This window comes from Aquarana catesbeiana, linkage group LG03 (assembly GCF_042186555.1).
Source record: "Aquarana catesbeiana isolate 2022-GZ linkage group LG03, ASM4218655v1, whole genome shotgun sequence".
Taxonomy (NCBI): Eukaryota; Metazoa; Chordata; class Amphibia; order Anura; family Ranidae; genus Aquarana; species Aquarana catesbeiana.
Genome location: NC_133326.1, coordinates 295166138 through 295187705, shown reverse-complemented (window position 1 = coordinate 295187705; position 21568 = coordinate 295166138). Strand labels below are relative to the sequence as shown.

The window sequence follows — 21568 nt, the reverse complement described above, 5'->3', positions numbered from 1 at the left end:
CACATTGGCTAAACAACGCCACAAATTTTTTTAGCATCATTACAACCTTGGGCACCATGTAGGCCAGCCACTGGTGTCCTAACAGCCAATGACATCATCAGTTGATAAGGAGCATGTTGGGCACCTATACAGTATCCTTGTTTGCCCCTCAGCTTTGTGAGGGAGAGAGAAACTGAGAGAAATGCTGGGATACTAGTCAGTAGCAACGTGTAAAGGTATATTTGCTTTGAAAAAACAAATCACTACTAATGTTGGATGTATTACATGTGTGGATGTTGCTGTGTTATGTAAAACTATTAGTTGAATTTTTTACATTTTAGAATGGGGTGCCTTGACTGCAAAAAAGGTTTAGAAACACTGGATTGTATACATTGACTTGAGATGCATGAACTGCTGATGCTACTAGACTTCAGCACAAGTATAAATCATGAAACACCAGCAAAGCATTGCATCAGTCTGGTTTGTGCCTTGCTGCCAATTACCCTTATTTTAACACAATTAATCAGTCACTGCGAAAAGTAGGCTTTATATAAGGACTGCAATACAGCATGTCCTACCCCAAACTGCAAAACATTATAATTTATTCTACAACCAATTTACTTTTGCATTCAAATACTTTTGTAAGCACAATTTATACAGTTTATGAATTTAAGCGGCTGCTACTTTTTGGAAATATTGGAAATATTTATATGCTTTAAAGTTTGAGGTTCCATAAGCGCCAAGGTAGTGGATATAGGCCTATTTTCACGTTTTTTATATACAATTGGATACATGTTACTGAATTAATAATCAAAGCAATAACTGAAAAATAAATATATGAAAAGATTATTGCATGTGTATTATGTATTAAAGCATAAAGCTTATTAGATCACTAAATTCCAAGCCTCTTTGCTTAAACTCATTACACGTTCAAGATTGCACTGTCACCTACTCCATGCAAAGCTATATGGAATGTTTAAAATACTATTATGCAGTGTTGTTATGAATATCAACCTATATTGTTACACAAGTTTATACATTATTATGAATAGTGTTATTTGTTGAAGTGGTTGTAACAAATTCCTCCTAAACTAGCACATTTTTGGAGATATTCACTGTATACGCATGTGCCGACGTCATTGGCCCATGTTCACTGATTGGCCGGCCAAACACAGCGCCCGTGAACCGGGAAGTAACATTCCGGAGATATGTCGCCCGTCAAAAGCAGTGTAAGGGGACCGCTGCAACAGCATCATTCTAAGGTAAGTATTTCATAATGAGCTAGTATGCGATGCATACTAGCTCATTATGCTTTTGTGCTGCAGGTTGTTTTTTTTTTTTTTGCAGAGTTTATAACCACTTTAATACAGTTCACAGGTGTGTGTTTTTTTATGTTATCTTATTTTATTACGAACATTTCAAGTAACAAAACATACGTAGACACACTGGATAACTGCTATAACATGTAAGTAAAGGTGAAACTATGAAAATGGGGGGCTATTAGTACAAAATCAAAATTAATATTTTTCTTTATTTCTGTGATTTCATGTGGGCTTTAGCCTCACCCTACCCAGTCAGAGGTCTCAAACTGGCGGCCCTCCAGCTGTTGCGAAACTACAAGTCCCATCATGCTTCTGCCTGTGGGAGTCATGCTTGTAACTGTCAGCCTTGCAATGCCTCATGGGACTTGTAGTTTCGCAACAGCTGGAGGGCCGCCAGTTTGAGACCCCTGCTAGATGCATTCACACATAAGCATTTTGAATCGCGGGCAGAATCACCGTCATTCTGCCCGCAATTTCAAACGTCCAGGTGTGAATGACAAATCACACAACGCACGTTTCAGATGCCATTCATTTGCATAGCACCTAAAAACGCAGTGCAGCTTTGCCGTGATTAACGCTGCAATCACGGCAAACCGCATTGCATTAAGCTTGTCACCCCAAAAAAGTTTCTTTCTTTATCATACGACAATCACAGCAGACCGTTTTTTTGGTGCTTTTCAAATGAATGGCATCTGAAATGTGCGTTGTGCGATTTGTGATTCACACCTGGGCGTTTTGTAATTGCGGGGAGAATCACGGCGATTCTGCCCACAATTCAAAATGCCTATGTGTGAATGCAGCCTTAAACTGTATGCCTAGCCAAAACATTTATTTTCTTAGTTTTAGACAGAATAGGAGAACCCTTGTTAAGTTTTTGCCACTACCTGGGTCTTTATTGGTAAGAATTGCCCTGGCTTCCTGTCCTGCCATCAACATTTTACCAGACAGGGAGTGAAGGGAATTTTACAATATCTCCAACACTGACAGAAGTAAACCTGATTTTCTTTATTAGGGAAGGAAAATAATAGAAACCTTATCAGAATTTTTTTTGTCTGTGCCCCTGTTGCAGATTTTTGCTTATTTCCTGTTTGGTAAAACCATTGTCAGCAGGACAGGAAGTGAATCTCTGTAACAGAGTCCTGGACAACAGTAAAAACCAATCAGTAGATCTCATCCTTCTGCACTCTATCCAAAGGAGAAAAAAAAAGGTTTTTTTGGATTGGCATACATTTTAATCTTTAACCTAATTCTTACAGTTTTATACTCCAAAAATAATCCATACATCTCCACTACTTAATTGCCCTGTAAATTTTATTTCATGAAATTGTTTCTTAGAGCCCTTGCACACTGGGGCGGTTTGCAGGCGCTATTGCGCTAATAATAGCGCCTGCAAACCGCCCCGAAAGTGCCGCTGCTGTCATCCCAGTGTGCAAGCCCCGAGGGCTTGCACACTGGAGCGATGCGCTGGCAGGACGGTAAAAAAAGTCCTGTCAGCAGCATCTTCGGAGCGGTGAAGGAGCGGTGTGTATACCGCTCCTTTACCGCTCCTGCCCATTGAAATCAATGGGACGGCGCGGCTATACCGCCGGCAATGCGCCTCTGCAGAGGCGCTTTGCGGTGGTATTTAACCCTTTCTCGGCCGCTAGCGGGGGTAAAACCGCCCCGCTAGCGGCCGCAAACAGACGGTAAAACGCCACTAATAATAGCGGCGTTTTACCGCCGACGCCGCCCCCCGCCCCAGTGTGCAAGGGCTCTTACTGTGTTTTTCTTCCTCCTTTTAATATCTACAGTGAGCATTCAAACTTCTCCTTTTCCCCCCTCACTTCCTTTTGTTTGGAGTGAACAGTGCAGGTTAGTTGCGGTTATGTGTACTGCTCTATGCACACTACACATCCCATAGTCCATAGTGCCTATGTTATTTGAGAGCCAGCAAGAGAGGTTGACTACATCCTTACACACTGTACAGTGAGACCATAGAGAATGAACATAGCCACACTCTAACAGAAAGGCAGATCACAACAGCAGCAAAAAAATCAGGAGATTTGCAGGAGGCTGAGAGCAAGAGAAGGGGCTTTTTTTTTAGCTAAGAATACATATTTGAATATTTGTTTAAACCAGTTTAGTAGGGATGAGCCAAACACCCCCCCGGTTCGATTCGCATCAGAACATGCGAACAGGCAAAAAATTCATTCGAACACACGAACACCGTTAAAGGGACACGAACGTGAAAAATCAAAAAGTGCTATTTTTAAGGGTTAATATGCAAGTTATTTTCATAAAAAGTGTTTGAGGACCTGCCCCAGGGGACATGGATCAATGCAAAAAAAAAGTTTTAAAAACAGCCGTTTTTTCGGGAACAGTGATTTTAATAATGCTTAAAGTGAAACAATAAAAGTGAAATGTTCCTTTAAATTTCCAACCTGGGGGGTGTCTATAGTTTGCTTGTAAAGTGGCGCATTTTTCCTGTGTTTAGAACAGTCCTTGCACAAAATGACATTTCTAAAGGAAAAAAAGTCATTTAAAACTACTTGTGTCTATAATGAATTGTCAGGTCTTGGCAATACAGGTAAAAGTCATTGAAAAAAATGGCATGGGCGTCCCCTCATAAATCCATACCAGGCCATTCAGGTCTGGTATAGATATTAAGGGGAACCCTGCGCCAAATTAAAAAAAAATGGCGTAGGGGTCCCCCTCAAAATCCATATCAGACCCAACCTGGCAGGTTGGGTCTGAGAGAGAGCGCCCCCCCCTCCTGAACCATACCAGGCCACATGCCCTCAACATGGGGAGGGTGCTTTGGGGTAGCCCCCCAAAGCACCTTGTCCCCATGTTGATGGGGATAAGGGCCTCATCCCCACAAGCCTTGCCTGGTGGTTGTGGGGGTCTGCAGGCGGGGGGCTTATCGGAATCTGGAAGCCCCCTTTCACAAGGGGACCCCCAGATCCCACCCCCCATTTGAAATAGTAATGGGTACATTGTACCCCTACCATTTCACCAAAAAAGTGTCAAAATATTAAAAAACCACAAGACACATCTTGGGACAAGTCCTTTATTAAAAAATAAAAATGTTCAACGGAGTCCATTCATCTTCTTCTCTCACTCCGCCGATGGACCAAAGAAAAAAACCCGTTACCATTTTAAACGGGGGGCTGGGATCTGGATGTTCCCTTGTTAAAAGGGGCTTCCAGATTCCGATAAGCCCCCCACTCACAGACCCCCACAACCACGGGCAAAGGTTGTGGGGATAAGGCCCTTGTCACCATCAACATGGGGATAAGGTGCTTTGGGGGGCTACCCCAAAGCACCCTCCCCATGTTTAGGGCATGTGGCCTGGTACAGTTCAGGAGGGGGGCGCTCTCTCTCCCCCCCTCTTTTCCTGCGGCCTGCCAAGTTGTGTGCTCTGATAAGGGTCTGGTATGGATTTATGGGGGGATCCATTGAAAAAATCCTTCCAATATAGTGCCTGGGGGGTCCCCTTAGTCTACCTGTAAAGTGGCAGATCTGTACCATGTCTAGAATCTGCTGCAGCAATAATTGCATTTATAAAGCCAAAAAAATAAATTTTCCCTGCAAGCTGCCTATATTTTGCTCAGCAACAGCTGGGGAGCTGGTGTGTATGATGAGGCCACAATGTAGTACACTTGGAACAAGATTTGAGATTTTGTGGATACATTCTGGTGTCACTTTGATTTTGGATAGAAGTAACAGGTGCATAAAAATTGGTCTTTAGGTATCAGTGGCGCCTTCCCACCGTACCCTATAGAGGTACTCTTGATGAAAGCAAGAATTGGCCTTGCTGTAAAAAATTGGAATGATATGCACCTGTCAAACAGGTGCAGAAAAATTACTCTTTGGGTGTCGGTGGCGCCTTCCCACTGTAACCCTATAGAGGTACTCTTGATGAGAGCAAGAATTGGCCTTGCTGTAAAAAATTGCAATGATATGCACCTGTCAAACAGGTGCTGAATAATTGGTCTTTGGGTGTTAATTATGCCCATGAAACCTATACCAAAAACATTCTTCAAGATGAAGATCCCAAAAAGACTTACCGTATTTATCGGCGTATAACACATACTTTTTTCCCCTTTATATCGGGGGAAAATCGTGGGTGCGTGTTATATGCTGATCTCCCGCTGATTGTGAGCGGAGGAGCGAGCCGCCGAGATACACATAGCCCAGTGTACTCGGCTAGACTCGGCTCCGCTCACAGTCACGCCCAGTCCCGCCCTATGATGGACATAACATAGGGACTGGGCGTGACTGTGAGTGGAGCTATGATCTCGGCGGCTCTTGGCTACTCTCAGCTCCGTTCACAGTCACGCCCGGTCCCACCATTAGACCTGTGTTATGTCCATCATAGGGCGGGACTGGGCGGGACTGCGAGAGGAGCCGAGAGCGGCCGAGAGCGGCCGAGAGCCGCCGAGATACACAGGACATCCGGCGCCATTTTTAAACTGGAAGGCTGCAATGACACTGGAGCAAGGCTACACTGACAAGTCTGCAAATGACACTGGGGCAAGGCTACACTGAGAAGGCTACACTGACACTGACAAGGCTGCAATGACAAGGCTGCAAATGGCACTGGACAAGGCTTCAGATGGAAACTGATGAGGCTGCATTGATGGGCATTTAAATGTAAGTTTTTTTCCTTAAACTTCCCTCCTAAAAGTTTTTTTCCTTAAAATTCCCTCCTAAACTTGGGGTGCGTGTTATATGCCGGTGCCTGTTATATGCCGATAAATACGGTAATCCGTGACATCGGCATCAGGGGATTCATAGCTGGTATTCCAGGGCTGATTCATTTTTATAACAGTCAAACAGTCCATGCAGTCTGTGGACAGATGCGTTCTATGATGATCAGTAACGAAACCTCCTGCAGCACTAAATGCCCGTTCTGAAAGCACGCTGGATGCAGGGCAGCCCAACAACTAAATAGCATACTGGGCAAGTTCTGGCCAGTGGTCTATTCTCATGACCCAGTAAGTCAGTGGATCGTCATCTGGAAAGCTCTCCATCTCTGTTTTGGCCTTAGGGTAATCGTCCACCATGTGATGCAGACACTGTCGATGGGATGTGGGACAGCTCTGGGCGGCAAGGACTAAAAAAATTCTGAAATGCCACACTCAGGCAGACGCCTTCTCCAACGCTCCTCTCTTGACCAACAGAAGACTCAAAACTACATTTTCCACGACACTGTAACCTACTGGAGTCAGGAAAATTGTTCAATACAATCCTCTTTAACGTGTCCTCAAGAGATTTTATCTTCTGCACTCTCTGTGAGGACGGATGAGTCCTGAGACCTTCCCCTTATAATGGTGGTCAAGAAGGGTTGCCAACCAGTAATCGTCCTTCTCCTTTATGTCACGTATTCTTGGGTCCTTTCGCAGGCTCTGAAGCATGCGGTTGGATATGCGCCTCAAATTTGCCGAGGCTTGAGAAGCAGACTCCTCGGGGTCACTCAGGATGACAGCATCTGGAACTTCCTCCTCCCAGCCACGTACTACTCCCAAGGGTCCTGGGGTTGGAAGGTCATCGCTTACAGATTGACACATGTCTTCCTCTTCTTCTAAGCCTATGAAAGTGCCTCCTCCTCCCCTCTCTCCTCCTGTGTGTTCTGCGACATAGGAATGATGGTGTCTGGATAAAGTGGGCCTTGAGAGGAAAGGAAGTCCTCCTCTTCCTCCTGCTGCTCTCCCTCCAGTGCCCTGTCCATAATGCCATGCAGAGTCTGCTCCAGCAGGAACACAACAGGGATTGTGTCACTGATGCATGCACTGTCACTGCTCACCATCCTTGTGGCCTCCTCAAATGGTGACAATACAGTGCATGCATCCTTAATGATCAGCCATTGGCGTGGGGAAAAAAAGCCAAGGCGGACTGAGCCTGTCATACTGTACCAGCACAGGTACTCATTGATGGCCCTCTGATGCATGTATAGCCGCTGCAGCATTGCCAAAGTTGAGTTCCACCTGGTGGGCATATTCCCGCTGAATTTCAGCCAACTGAGCACTGGCTGTGTATGACTGCCTGAAATGGCTACAGACTCTTCTGGCCTGCTTTAGTACATCATGCAACCCTGGGTATGTAATTAGGAAATGTTGCACTACCAAATTGAGGACACGTACCAGACATGGCACATGTGTCAACTTTCCCTGTCTAAGGGTGGACAGGAGGTTTGAGCCATTATCGGACACCACCATTCCTGGCTCAAGCTGGCGTGGTGTGAACCACCTCTGGGCCTGTCCCTTCAGAGCTGTCCCCTAAACACTCCAGCTGAAGCACTGCCCTTTGAACGCTTAGGGGGTACCTGATGTTCATAGAACAATTCTGCAGAGGAGGGCATGGAGGTGGTGGAGGAGGAGGAGGAGGGGGTAAAGCTCACAGGTCTGGCATCATCAACAGCTGTATGGAGAAGTGGGAGCACAACAAGCTGCAGCAGCGAGCCGTCTCCTGCATCCTTTCGAGTTGCAAGCAGCCTTACCCAGTGTGCTGTGAACTAAATATATCATCCCTGCCCATGTTTGCTGGACCACGTGTCAGCAGTAAGGTGGATTTTACGGCTGACTGCCTTGCCCAACGATGCCAGAACATTCCCTTCCACATGATGGTAGAGAGATGGAATGGCCTTACGTGAAAAGTAGTAGCGACTGGGAATCTGCCATTGTGGTACAGCACATTGTTACGAATTCACGGAAGGGGGCAGAATCCACCAGGCTGAAAGGCAGAAGTTGGAGAGCCAACAGATTTGACAAGTTTGCATTCAGACGCTGGGCATGTGGGTGGCAGGGACTGTATTTTTTTTTCTTCTGCAGCAGATGGGGCAGAGAAATTTGCCGGCTACAGTCTACAGCTGGTGGTGTGCTTCTGGCAGATGTGCTGCTAGGACTTGGGACACCCTGTGCTATCATCCCTGTCAGTGGAGGCTGCTGAAAGGTAACGACTCGGTATCGCAGGAGCAGACTGAAGTGGGTAAGGAGGAGGGTCAGATTTGTGCCCCTTTTGTGTGGCTGTTAGGTGCTCTTGCCCACGGGCTGAGTGGTTGGATGTTAAATGCCTTGTTAAGCATGTGGTACCCAAATGGTTGGTGTTTTTGCCACGCTTGATGTGCCTGAGACACAGTTTTCAGATAGCAACAGTGTGATCTGCTGCAGATGTGCTGAAAAAGGCCCATACAGCTGAGCTTTGGGGAGTGGGCTGGGAGATAACAGCTGCAGAATGTGATGGAATAGGGTGGCTGCTCTCTACTCTTTCTTGATGTCGGCCTCCTTGGGGTTGTGGGTCCTCACCTTCAGTTTCCTCCTCTGCTCTATCTGGCACCCAAGTTGCATCAGTGACCTCATCATCATCATCATCATCTCCATCTCCTCCATCTTCATCATCATCATTACCACTGGAGACAACTTGGCAATATGCTGCGGCTGGGGAAACACGAATGCCAATTTGTCTACCAGTGTTCTCCCCTCTCTCTAGGCTCATGTTCCTGTCATCCTTAACCTCAGAACCAACATCTGAATCCAGTAATGGCTGGGCATCATCAAGGAGCAAGTGGCTGAGGCTGTGGTCAAATAACTCCTCCATGGCTGATGTTGGGGCTATGGCAGAAATAGTTGTGGACAAGGAGGCAGGTTTATCCACTTTGGCAACTGCAGGGGACTGCACACTTGTCTCTGCTTGTGTGACAGAGGATGAGGAGGATGAGGAAGGTTTAGTAAGCCAGTCCACCACCTCCTCTGCATGCTGTGGCTGGATAGCACAGGCAAACTCACTAAACAGAGGAAATGATGCCCTGCCTGAGCTTCCACCTTTGCCTGTGGACATATTTGTTGCTGGCCCCCTTACAGTGCCAAGGGAATGTCTGCTTCTCCTTGTTGTCCTCCCAGACATTATTGGGAGGGAGGGGGGGGGGGCGGTGCTTATAAGCAAGTGTAAAGTAGAAGTTGAAATCTGTACGTAGATGCACTTTAATCAATGTAAAGTGGTAAATAGAAAAAAAAATGCACTACTCAACAGTGACAAAAAAGCTGCAAGCTCTAGGTAGAATACACACCTCAAATAACAAATTGAAAAAAGGAGCTACACTAACAATACTGTATAAGTGAAATAATGAAAGTGCTTAAAAAAACATAAAAAGTCTTAGTGTTGAACATAGTCCAATAAACAGTATAAAAAATAACTTGATAGTTGAAATAAGTGAAAAAATCTAGCACCTCTACCACACAGAATGCATGCTTACCAGAAGGCAAGCAATATTCACTTGCCTCTATCAACCCAGCCAGGGCCTTTATCCCGGAAATGTAAAGTGTTTGGTGCACTTTAATTTGAGTACTCACACTACACAGACACACTCCACGGATACACTATAATATACTGCAATATAATGCACCAAATGTACAGTGACACACAGAAGTAAATGGCATTTTACTGGCAGTAATGCACACAAAACTATATGGCGTTAAATTGGCAGTAACGCACACAGAAGTAAATGGCATTTTACTGGCAGTAATGCACAAAACTATATGGCGTTAAACTAGCAGTAATGCACACAGAACTATAAGGTGTTAAACTGGCAGTAACGCACACAGAACTATATGGCGTTAAACTGGCAGTAACGCACGCAAAACTATATGGCGTTAAACTGGCAGTACCACACACAAAACAATATTGCGTTAAACTGGCAGTAATGCATACAGAACTATATGGCGTTAAACTTGCAGTAACGCACGCAAAACTATATGGCGTTAAACTGGCAGTAATGCACACAGAAGTAAATGGCGTTAAACTGGTAGTAACGCACAATACTATATGGCGTTAAACTGGCAGTAACGCACACAGAAGTAAATGGCGTTAAACTGGTAGTAACGCACAAAATTATATATGGCATTAAACTGGCAGTAATGCACACAAAACTATGCAAAGCTGAATGATGGTCCTCCTCACTACACTCACACTATCCTTAGACCGACACTAAACTAATATTCTACACTGACAATTGAAGCAAAATAGCACAGTATAGCACACTAACTAATAGCACTGAACAGAGCTCTATTCTATCTCTCTCCATGCCGAAATCACACTGAAAATGGCTGCCATTGAAAGAATACTTTTATACTGTGGGGCGGGAATGAGCCATGATTGGATAAAGTCATGATGACAGTGTCCAATCATGACAGTGTGTAATGCAAACATAGGATGCAATAAGGTGAAAAAACACAAGGGTTTACAACCTCTTTAACATCGGCCGCTTCAGCAGAAACAGGCCAACATTCAGTCAGTGTGTACAGCGGCCTTTCTGACAGAAGTTGGTCTATTACTGGCTTTTGTCGAAGGGACATGCTGGATAACCAGCATCCTATCAGTGCTTGCAGCCAATGTGTGTTCTGGCAGTGGGGCAGTTCCCCTGTCAGAGCACAAAGGCACAGTGGGTGAGATCACCGCACTAACAACGCTTAGTTATTACCGTATTGCTTAACATGTGTACCCAGCTTTACATTTTATCCCTAAGAACCGGAATTACCTTTTTGTGAGCTAAACATATTAGAGCTGAATCCATGAAGACCCATACCACACACTACTAGCACCCAATTCCCAGCACAAAAGTCAACTCATTTCTGGAGGTAAGAGGTTATATTTGCAAAATAGTTTGGTATCCCTGGCTATATTTAAAGAACCAATGTGTTTTATAAAAAATATGGTATGTTTTAATTAAATGTCTGAATACACTATTTATAGTGAACAATATGAACAGTTATATACAGTAAGGTTGAACCGTATGTCCCGTCTACAGCAATGGACCAAGCAGCTTAATCTTTAAAAGATTTTGGATCTGCATATGCATGTATGGACATGTATCTCCTAAATCAGATTTCTAGGCAATGCCTGGAACAATAAAAGCAAAATCATGATAATGCTGCATATGGGTGCACAAATTTTCCATCTAGCTTGGCCCTGTTCTATAAACTCCTTGATACATTCTGAATGTCTTAAGCTGGCTATACACTATACACGAATCAAGCTAAAGTCTGATCAGTGGGTGGCAGTTCGTCCTCGCACAAGAGTTGATTGTTTGATTGACTTCTGTTTAAGGGACATGCTGGAAAACCTTGTCTACTGTGCATGGTAGCCAATCAGCTTCTAACTTGAGCTTGTTCAATTAAGCTTTGGCAATAAAACTTGGAAGCTGATTGGGTTCTATGCAGAGCTGCACCAGATTTTGCACTCTCCAGTTTTAGTAAATAAATCCCACAGGGGATTCCACTGTCCACCTCATTTGTGTGGATGGATAATTCTGTTTTTATCCTATTCAGTCCGCTGGCTGAATGAGAAAAAAAACAAACCATGTATAGCCAGCTTTAGGCTGATGTCTAATGAGGAATTCTGCTGCTAGCGATCCTATCATTGCCAATTTGTTCAAATCACCAGTGGCAGGATTGCTAAGAGGTTGTCTGTTTTTCTCTGTAGAATGACTCCCTCTGTAACTGAGGCAGCTAATTTCACTCCCATCACTAGCGATCAAAGTCATTGTAAAAAAAAAACATATTATACTTACCGGCTCTGTGCAGTGGATTTGCACAGAGCAGCCCCGATCCTCCTCTTCTCGGGTCCCCTGCCGGCACTCTGGGTCCCTCCCCCTTGTCGAGTGCCCCAATAGCAAGCCTCTTGCTGTGGGGGCACTTGTGTGTGCTCGCTCTTGAGCTGCCTCCACAGAAAGTGTGGCTCAGCCCCACCCCTGCTGGCTGTTATTGACAGCACGGAGCCAATGGCTCCTGCTGCTGTATCTCAGCCAATCACTGGGGAGAGACTCGAGAGAGCCTCGAGTCTCATGCACATCGCTGGATCGAGATTGGGCTTAGGTAAGTTCGGAGCGTATTACATCCACCCAGGTAAGTATAAATCTAAAAAAAAAAGCCCAAACCCATGTTTGACGCCTCCGTTCTTAAAGTGGAGGGCCACCCTGGAAAAAAAAAATCCACCAAAAATCCTAAAAAAATAATAAAAAAAAACATTTAGAAAAAAAAATTCTTTATACTTACCTAAACCCTTGTTGCTAGGCAGTCTTCCTAATCTGCCTCTTCCTATTCCGCTGCGTGTTCTGCTCCTCGGTGAGCGGCCCCGTTGTCTTCTGGGAACTCTGTGTGTTCCCAGAACACCACGGGGCCATTCACAGATCGCCGCGCCGCTTGCGCGTGCGCAGTGGGAAACTGGCAGTGAAGCCGCAAGGCTCCACTGCCTGTTTCCCTTACCGAGGATGGCGGTGCCGGGACCCGAGAGCCGAGGGACAGGTTGGCCTCGGGCAGCCGATATTGCGGGCACCCAGGACAGGTAAGTCTACTTATTTAAAGTCAGCAGCTACAGTGTTTGTTAGCTGGCTGGAATCCCGCTTTAAGTACAAGTTGTATGTAAGCTGGGGACTGCCTGTATAAATATTCTTTATGCCAATAAAACCTACCTAAAGACAGCCATAGATGGAGCGATTTTCTTTCCTGCAACCACGGGTTACAGAAAAGAAAATCTCTCAATTCCCCCATCAACACTGACTGTGTTGATGGGAGAATCCCTTCTGCAGAGCCATTGTGTTCTCCCAGTAGGGAGGCGGGGGAAACTGTCCCTCCAGGGGGAAAACACAGGGATTATTGCTAGTGGCCCTTGGCAATAATCACATGGAAAATCCAACAGGCTGGTTGTACCCAAGTTGATAGATCGATCAGTTTGGGTAATATCAGCCTGCCCATACATGGTTGAAATCTCGGTCGGTCCCTGCTGAACTGGCCGAGATGCGAACCCTCTATGGCTGGCGCGATGTAAAATCCTTACACTTGTATTCAGGGGCGAACCTACAGCATTTGGCACCCGGGGCGGATCCTATATCTGGCAACAAGCCCCCCCAACTTTAGATTTTGATACAAGAGATGGTCAGATACTGCGGATATGATACAGGATATGGTCAGAGACTGCGGGCATGTTACAGGAGATGGTCAGAGACTGTAAAGAGATGGTCAAAGATTGCCGTTCCAGGCTGCCTCTTATAAAAGATCACTCTGATCTTATGCTGGCTTAGTAGGTTTTAACTCACAGGGAAGAGAACACCTGTAGATCAATTCTGATTTAGAAGTTTTTTGTATACACATACATGTGTTATTTTCCTGCCCCAACCCAGTCTGTGTCACAGATTTTGGTTTTCAAAGTCAGTGTGACAGGGTCCAGGGCAAAGCTGCAGAACACTTAGTTATTCCAATGGTAGAGCAGCCCACACTGTGACTCCTGAGTCCCACCGCTCTGTGACATCACTGTGCGCCCTGCCCCCTGTTCAAGCCCTTGTTAAGCCTGCCCAACTTCCAAGTCCTGCCCAACAAGTCTGTCTGAGTCCAGCCTGCAGTTCCAAAGTTGGCGCGCGGCCATATTTTTTAAGGGCGGCCACTGCTCCACCTGCAGATACCAGACCGGTAGCTGCCCAGCAACTCCGGCCCACCAGGCAAGTGCCCGGGGTGCCCTATGGCCAGTCCCAGCCTGCCTAACACCCCTAAGTGGTGCCAGTGTAGCAGCAAGATTGGTATCCCGTGAAAGAGGGTATCCCTAGCCCCTGCTGCAAATGCGCAAGCGCCGGTTTGAGGCAAAACAAGCTGACCCCAGAGCTGCTGCAGCCGAGGTAACACAGCTGAAGTAAATAAACCCCTTACATGCTGAGTGATTGGCTGGATCATAGAGACACAGTGAGACACATGCTGGTTGGGAGGAGGGGACAGCAACAAGCTGTATCGGCGAGACACAGGCTGCATCAGAAGAGACAGGGGGACACAGGCTGGATGACAGGGGGGACAGGCTGGATGACATGGCGGCACATATTGGATCACAGGGAACACAGGCTGGATGACAGTGGTCACAGGCTGGATGACAGGGGGCACAGGCTGGATGACAGTGGACACAGGCTGCCTGACAGGGGGCACAGGCTGGATGACAGTGGACACAGGCTGCATGACAGGGGGCACAGGCTGGATGACAGGGGGACACAGGCTGGATAACAGGGGGACACAGGCTGGATGACAGGGGGACACAGGCTGGATGACAGGGAGACACAGGCTGGATGACAGGGGGACACAGGCTGGATGACAGGGGGACACAGGCTGGATGACAGAGATACATAGGCTGGATGACAGGGGGACACAGGCTGGATGACAGGGGGACACAGGCTGGATGACAGGGGGACACAGGCTGGATGACAGGGGGACACAGGCTGGATGACAGAGATACATAGGCTGGATGACAGGGGGACACAGGCTGGATGACAGGGGGACACAGGGTGGATGACAGGGGGACACAGGCTGGATGACAGGGGGACACAGGCTGGATGACAGGGGGACACAGGCTGGATGACAGAGATACATAGGCTGGATGACAGTGGACACAGGCTGGATGACAGGGAGACACAGGCTGGATGACAGAGATACATAGGCTGGATGACAGGGGGACACAGGCTGGATGACAGGGGGACACAGGGTGGATGACAGGGCGACATGGGCTGGATGACAGGGGGACACGGCTGGACGACAGGGGGACACGGGCTGGATGACAGGGGGACACGGGCCGGATGACAGGGGGACACGGGTCGGATGACAGGGGGGCACAGGCTGGATGACAGGGGGCACGGTCTGGATGACAAGGGGCACAGGCTGGATGACAGGGTGACATGGGCTGGATGACAGGGGGGCACAGGTTGGATAACAGGGGGCACAGTTTGAATGACAGGGAGCACAGGCTGGATGACAGGGGACACAAGCTGGATGACATTTTCAGGCATCACCCAGGGTCAAAATCTACATTCTGGAATGAGATGCTGGCTCAGAGATGACATGGGCATGTAATTCCTGGCTGAGATCCTACATTTCTGACAAAGATCAGCCCCCGCTGCAGTCTCTCACCTTGTGGCTTACTACAAAATTACGATGTTGCAATCTAGTCACTCAGAGGAGACTGGGGAAATGCTTTTACTGCCTGCAGCATATTGATTACATAATCCCAGCCTATGCAAATTCACTGGACAGGAGTCAAGCATGGCTCACATCATTGTATTGACACCCATGCCTTTTGTTTACCTTACTGCTGGGCAGCTCAGACTAGCATACTTATGTTGGTTTGCAGAGTGTGAGTTTTACCTACGCATGGCACGTCAAAGTCAATGGAACCGCACCGCAACAGCAAGAAAGCACAGCTATGGCAGATGCCGCTATTTTTTTAAATGAAAATTCTCCCTTGGTGTCAAAAATTAGGTGTTCAGGATGCAACATTATCACCTCCTGCCGGCTTGTTAGCGAGTAATCGCAGCATGCTTTACAGAGACTGACGCCTGCGTGGTACAAGCCAAAAGGCTGAGATTTAATCAGACATGACACTTGCTTTTTATTGTTACATGTCAGTAATTGATACTTGCAGACTTTTAAAGTTACTGACAGGTCCATTTTTGGTTAGACTTCATCTGAAACCTCTTAAAAGCAGAAACAAAATGATTTTCTGTTTTAAGAATACTCTCCTTAAAGTCTTATGCCCCGTACACACGGTCGGATTTTCCGACGGAAAATGTGTGATAGGACCTTGTTGGGCTCCATCACACATTTTCCATTGGATTTTTTGACACACAAAGTTTGAGAGCAGGATATAAAATTTTCTGACAACAAAATCCGTTGTCGGAATTTCCGATCGTGTGTACACAAATCCAACGCTCAGAATAAATAAAGAGATGAAAGCTATTGGCTACTGCCCCGTTTATAGTCCCAACGTACGTGTTTTACGTCACCGCGTTCAGAACGATCGGATTTTCCGACAACTTTGTGTGACCGTGTGTATGCAAGACAAGTTTGAGCCAACATCCTTCGGAAAAAATCCTAGGATTTTGTTGTCGGAATGTCCGATCAATGTCCGACCGTGTGTATGGGGCATTAAAGTTGAATGTTTTGTGAAAGTTCCTTGTCTTCACCTACTTGTTGAATGTCTGAAAATGTGGTCAATAAGTTCATGGGTGATTCATAGTCTATCCAAACTGCATTATCCAACGGCAATAGTGAACCTGACATAAAACCCCAGGGCATGCACGCTGCTAAACTCAAGTATATCATGTATGCAGCTAAGCCTAGTGTATTGATGTCTAATCAATTCTAATTATATGTGTGTACCGTATGGCTTGAGTCATCACTTACCACAAACAGAACAAATAGTTTGCACTGAGAAAGAATATGTATGGTTATATTTATTTACATTGCATACGCCTACAAATTAACTCGTTTTCAGACTGATTGAGGCTCGGTTCACACTGCAGCGATGCAGGAAACCTGCGAATCCACTGAGGGTTCCCACATTGCATGTCTCCCGGCGGCAGTTCACACTGCCCTAAGCGAACTGCTGAGAGTGTCAATTAAAAGTTAATCACAACCCCAATTCAGTTTGCATATCGCATTGCGATCTGCAAATTACGCCTATGCGATCCAATTCTGCTGCGGACCAAAAAAAAGGGTCTTGTGCGAGTTTGGTCCAAATGGCATGCGAATTCAGCCATACTATCTGTATGGCTGAATTTGCATCGCATGGACATCGCATGTGATTTGCACTGCAGTGCAGTGTGAATTACATGCGATCTCACACCACGGAGCAGTGTGAACCAGCCCTTAAACTGAAAATTGATTTCTAAATAAAAGCATTAAGTGGAAAGACTGTATTACAGATTTGTGTGTGCATAGAAGAAGTGAGGTACTACCCAGAGCATTTGCAGCGGTGGTTGTGTGGCTCCCCATTGGTATGGAACTCATAAGATAGGTGTGTATAAAACTTTGAGGGGGGGTATAGGGAGTGGTAGACTGAAGGAGTAATTCCACTTTAGTTTAGTAAAAAAGCAATCCCCTCAGGGCGATCATTGTACATTGTAAGGATTTTGACAAACTTTGCTATAGATTCCTACCTGTTTTTGCTCTGAAGAAATGTCTGTTTGTTTGACCTCTTATGTCCTGTACAGGCTGATTCTGAATGGTAGGAACTGGCTCATTGTAATCAGCTGGTGCACTCCAGTTTTCTGATTAGAAAAATTGCAAGTGTCTGCATCTCTTTGGAAGTAGTTAACTGAGTATCTCATCAAAAAAGAAATTTATGTTGCAAAGAATGCCTAAAATGTGACCTGTATCTTAATGCAGACTTCTGTGAAAATCAGCAAGCTAATCAAACAAGCAGTAAATTACTATTTGGAGGCAATCTGTATACAAGAGAATTTTAAGGTTGCCATATTACATTGAGCGGTGTACAGAATGCCTCCAGGTTCTCATATTACACTGAATTCTGAAATTACAGCAGCGGCTGATTGAAATAGAAAGGTAATTTTTAATAACATTAAAGTACAGTATGGCTTTACTAGCAATTGTATATGTTAAATTATTATTTTTTTATTTGCTATATTTTTTTTCCCCACAAAAGTAGGATTACCTTTTAGACCCCGTTCACAGCATCGAGCGTTCCCACTGTGCGATTTTGTGGAGCGACATGCATGCGATTTTGCGTATCACATAGAGCCAGCCCTTTCACTTGAATGACCTGCCCTACGCTCCTTTGTCCCCCCATAAAGAAGCTCCTGCACTTATTAGGGCGACACACAATTTTGAAAGGTGCAATTTGCCATAATTGCCGTGCAGTCCTGTCACGTGATTATCGCAGCACGTTTGGGGTGTCATTAAGGGATAATGGCACCCAAGTACGCATTGCATGTTGTACAGCAATCACCACATGATTTGGAATAACAGGCAGATCTGTGGTGATTCTACCCGCAATTCCAAAATCGCAAAGTGTGAATGGAGACTTAAAGCGGAGTTCCACCCAAACATGGAACTTCTGCTTTAAGTGCAGGTGACCCCCTGACACGCCACATTTGGCATGTCATTTTTTTGGGGGGGAAGGGGGAGCAGATACCCTCTTTTTAGAGGCATCCAGCTTCCACTTCCTCCCAGGGCTCCGCGAAGCGATGAAAGGAAGTTCACCTCTCCCCCTACCCTGCAATCTTCTGGGACATGTAACAGGTCCCAGAAGTTTGCCCGTCCATGCACAGCAAGCAGCGCGGCTCGCGCATGCGCAGTGCATGCCCGGCTGTGAAGCCATAGCCGGGCACCCACAGTAAGAATGGAAAAAGGAGGGGGAGAGGAGAGGGGCTTCGTATGCCCGCATCGCTGGACCACGGGACAGGTGAGTGTCCGATTATTAAAAGTCAGCAGCTACACTTTTTGTAGCTGCTGACTTTAATTTTTTTTTTTTCCCAGCGGAACTCCGCTTTAAAGGATGTCTATACAAAATGATGGGTATTCTCTATGAATCGTACCCCCAGTCTATTCCATGCCCATTGTTTTTCTTAGGTATGTATTTGGATGACAACCCTAGTGGAGTTTAACACTTACCTTGTGCAATGATAAAATAGCCTATGCTGTGCAAAATTGCTAGCAATATGAAATTGGGTTCTTTGTAGCCAATAAAGCTTTAGCATTGGAACAACAAACAAAGCTGATGGAAAAGAATGAATTATAGTAATGCCGTGTACACACGAGCGGACTTTTCATCATCAAAGGTCCGATGGTCTTTCCGACAGGCTTTCGACGGAGTTACTACGGACTTGCCCACACACGAACGAACTAAAGTCCATTCAAAAGTCCGTTGGTTTGAACGTGATGCCGTACGAAGGGACTAGAATAAGTAAGTTCATAGCCAGTAGCCAATAGCTGCCCTTGCGTCGTTTTTTTGTCTGTCAGACTAGCATACAGACGAACTGATTTTTCGACCGGACTCGAGTTGGTCGGAAAGATTTGAAACATGTTCTAAATCTAAAGCCCGTCTGATTTTTCGACAGCAAAGGTCCGATGAAGCCCACACATGATCGAATTGTCCGGCGGATTTGTTCCGTCGGACCTTTGCTGTCGAAAAGTCCGCTCATGTGTACACGGCATAACTCCATTTTTTTCTTTATAGTTTCAAGAATATAACTTTCTTTTCCTTCTTACTTTAATGATATATATTTTAACAAGTTAGGCAAGGCAATGCAGTAAATGTAATAACCCCACTTTAGATGTTTCCTTTTTTCTTAAGTAGGCAAATGTTGACCTGCTGAAGTTCTAGTGCAGCAGAGTTCATGTTTTAAAGATGACAAGGATACAATGATCTGGGGCGTTGCACTCCAGATAAAAGGGGCCTACCCTTGTCATTGAAGAGAATACAGACTCACAGAAGTAGGAGGAGGGATGGGCGCTGTGAGTATTACAAAGCACACAGCTGCCTCGGTGCAGCACCAGCCAGGCTGGGTTTTACTCTACCGTAGTTTACATGGAGGAAGGGGGGCACAGGCTGCCCTTGGACACAAATCCACTACCTACAAGCATGGCCACCGTGCTGAGCATGCTTGTTACGAGCTTCCCTACATTCCTAAATGACCGCACACATGACAAAGAAAATAAAAGCCATTTACTAGCGTACGTTTATTACAATTATTGGGAGATGAAGAAGGTGGATGTTGCAGCAGGAGCACCACCTTCATTCCTTCATCCGCCCTGTCAGCTTATAAGATTAGGTCCTGAATCATTCTAATGAGATTTAAGGCCATCCGAAGGGGTAATGGCATCAAGATTTAACCACATTTCTGCGTTCTGACCTTCACACGCTCCCTCAGTAAAGAGCGATTCGTACACATTACGCAGTGTAATTGCTTGCCAGTATTATATATCTTTTATTGGGAGAAAGCTTATTACTAAACACAAGCGGCTGAAATTAACACATTCATTATATGATGGCACAGTCAGTTCCTTCATCTTATTTGTAAATTCTTCACCTATATCTAAAGATAAGTATATGCCAACTAACTTCCATTTTTTTTTTTTTAATAAATACACAGTGCTTTTTAATGCAGGTGTTCAGCAGCATAATATGATCTATTACCAGAGCTGGAGGCTTATCAGCGGAAATCTTTCATTTGTATGGCTAAAGGAAGTGTGCCTCTGTGTTATTTCCCCTTAGATGCCAAGCATGCTGTCTACACCGATACTGGCAAGCTGATATGTGGTGTAACACGATGCCAAGAGGCGCACACATGCCCTGGGCTCAAACTATCCTCCATCCTCTGTTATAATTTATGCCCAGCTAGGTATACAGTCACATGAGCATCAGACAGGCCTGCGGTGCTGTGCTGGAAGGAGCATGCACCAAGCATCATCCTTACAGACACAAAAAAATGCCTTTTCACAGCTAACCACAAATATCAGCTAAACATCAATTAAATGATAGGGCACAATCAATGCTGCTTACCTCTCGCCATAAAAAAAAAAGATGAAGATCCTCGGTGATGTGATGAGAGAGCACGCCTGCTGTGTGTACACTGTGTAATGATGACGGCTTTGCACATGCAAGAGCTGGGTTAAGAGGAGGAATGGGTGGGAGGAGACTGTAGTCTGTGTGTCTGATACCAATCCACCTCTGTACAAGCTGGAGCAAGCTGTATGCATCATCCTGGTCCAGGGAGTGGTCCATACACTCTACATCTACAGCCTTATTGCCATGATCTCATTAAAATATGACGTTAGGAGGAATCAACTGAAAGAAAGAAAAAAAATCTCCTTCTTTTGTTATTATAAAGGAGGTTTACGCTTACATAATTTTATATACTGAGCTTTAGAAACTTTACCTGTTCAGTACAGGACTGTGCATATACACAGAAATCGCAGGTCTGAAAGGTTCTGGGAGGCTGCGTATTTTTTAATATGGATTTTTATAGCTGAGAGATTGCGTATTTATTAAAGCGGTAGTAAACTTTAGTAAACAAAAAAAAAATATCCTCCTGCAAGGTGATAACAAGAAGGTTGATTTACTAAAACAGGAGAGTGTAAAATCTGATGCAGCTGTGCATGTTAGCCAATCAACTTCTAACTTCAGCTTGTTCAATTAAAGCGATTGTAAACCCTCTTTTTTTTTTTTTTAAATAACAAACATGTCATACTAACCTCCACTGTGCAGCTTGTTTTGCACAGAATGGCCCCGATCCACCTCTTCTAGGGGCCCCCGGTGGCTCTCGTGGCTCCTCCTCTTATCAGATAACCCCCTATGAGAAGTGCGCTCCCGAGTCCAGCATTCGGCTTCCATAGACACAAATGCCAGACTCGGCCCCATGCCCCGGCGCCCGTGTCATTGGATTTGATTGACAGCAGCAGGAGCCAATGCCAATCTATCGAATCTATCCAATCAAGAGCCGGGACCCCGTGCAGAGAGGGACA

The 21568-nt window shown here is 45.6% G+C and overlaps 1 protein-coding gene across 1 annotated transcript in view; it reads right to left on the bottom strand.

Annotated features, from left to right (window-relative positions):
- Window positions 1-20824, bottom strand: part of SLC6A15 (solute carrier family 6 member 15) — a 78704-nt gene extending 57880 nt beyond the window's left edge. The window contains exon 1 of the mRNA XM_073620216.1: window positions 20607-20824. The gene's annotated coding sequence lies outside the window, so the exon portion shown is untranslated. The remainder of the gene's footprint in view (window positions 1-20606) is intronic.
- Window positions 20825-21568: the final 744 nt, after the last annotated feature.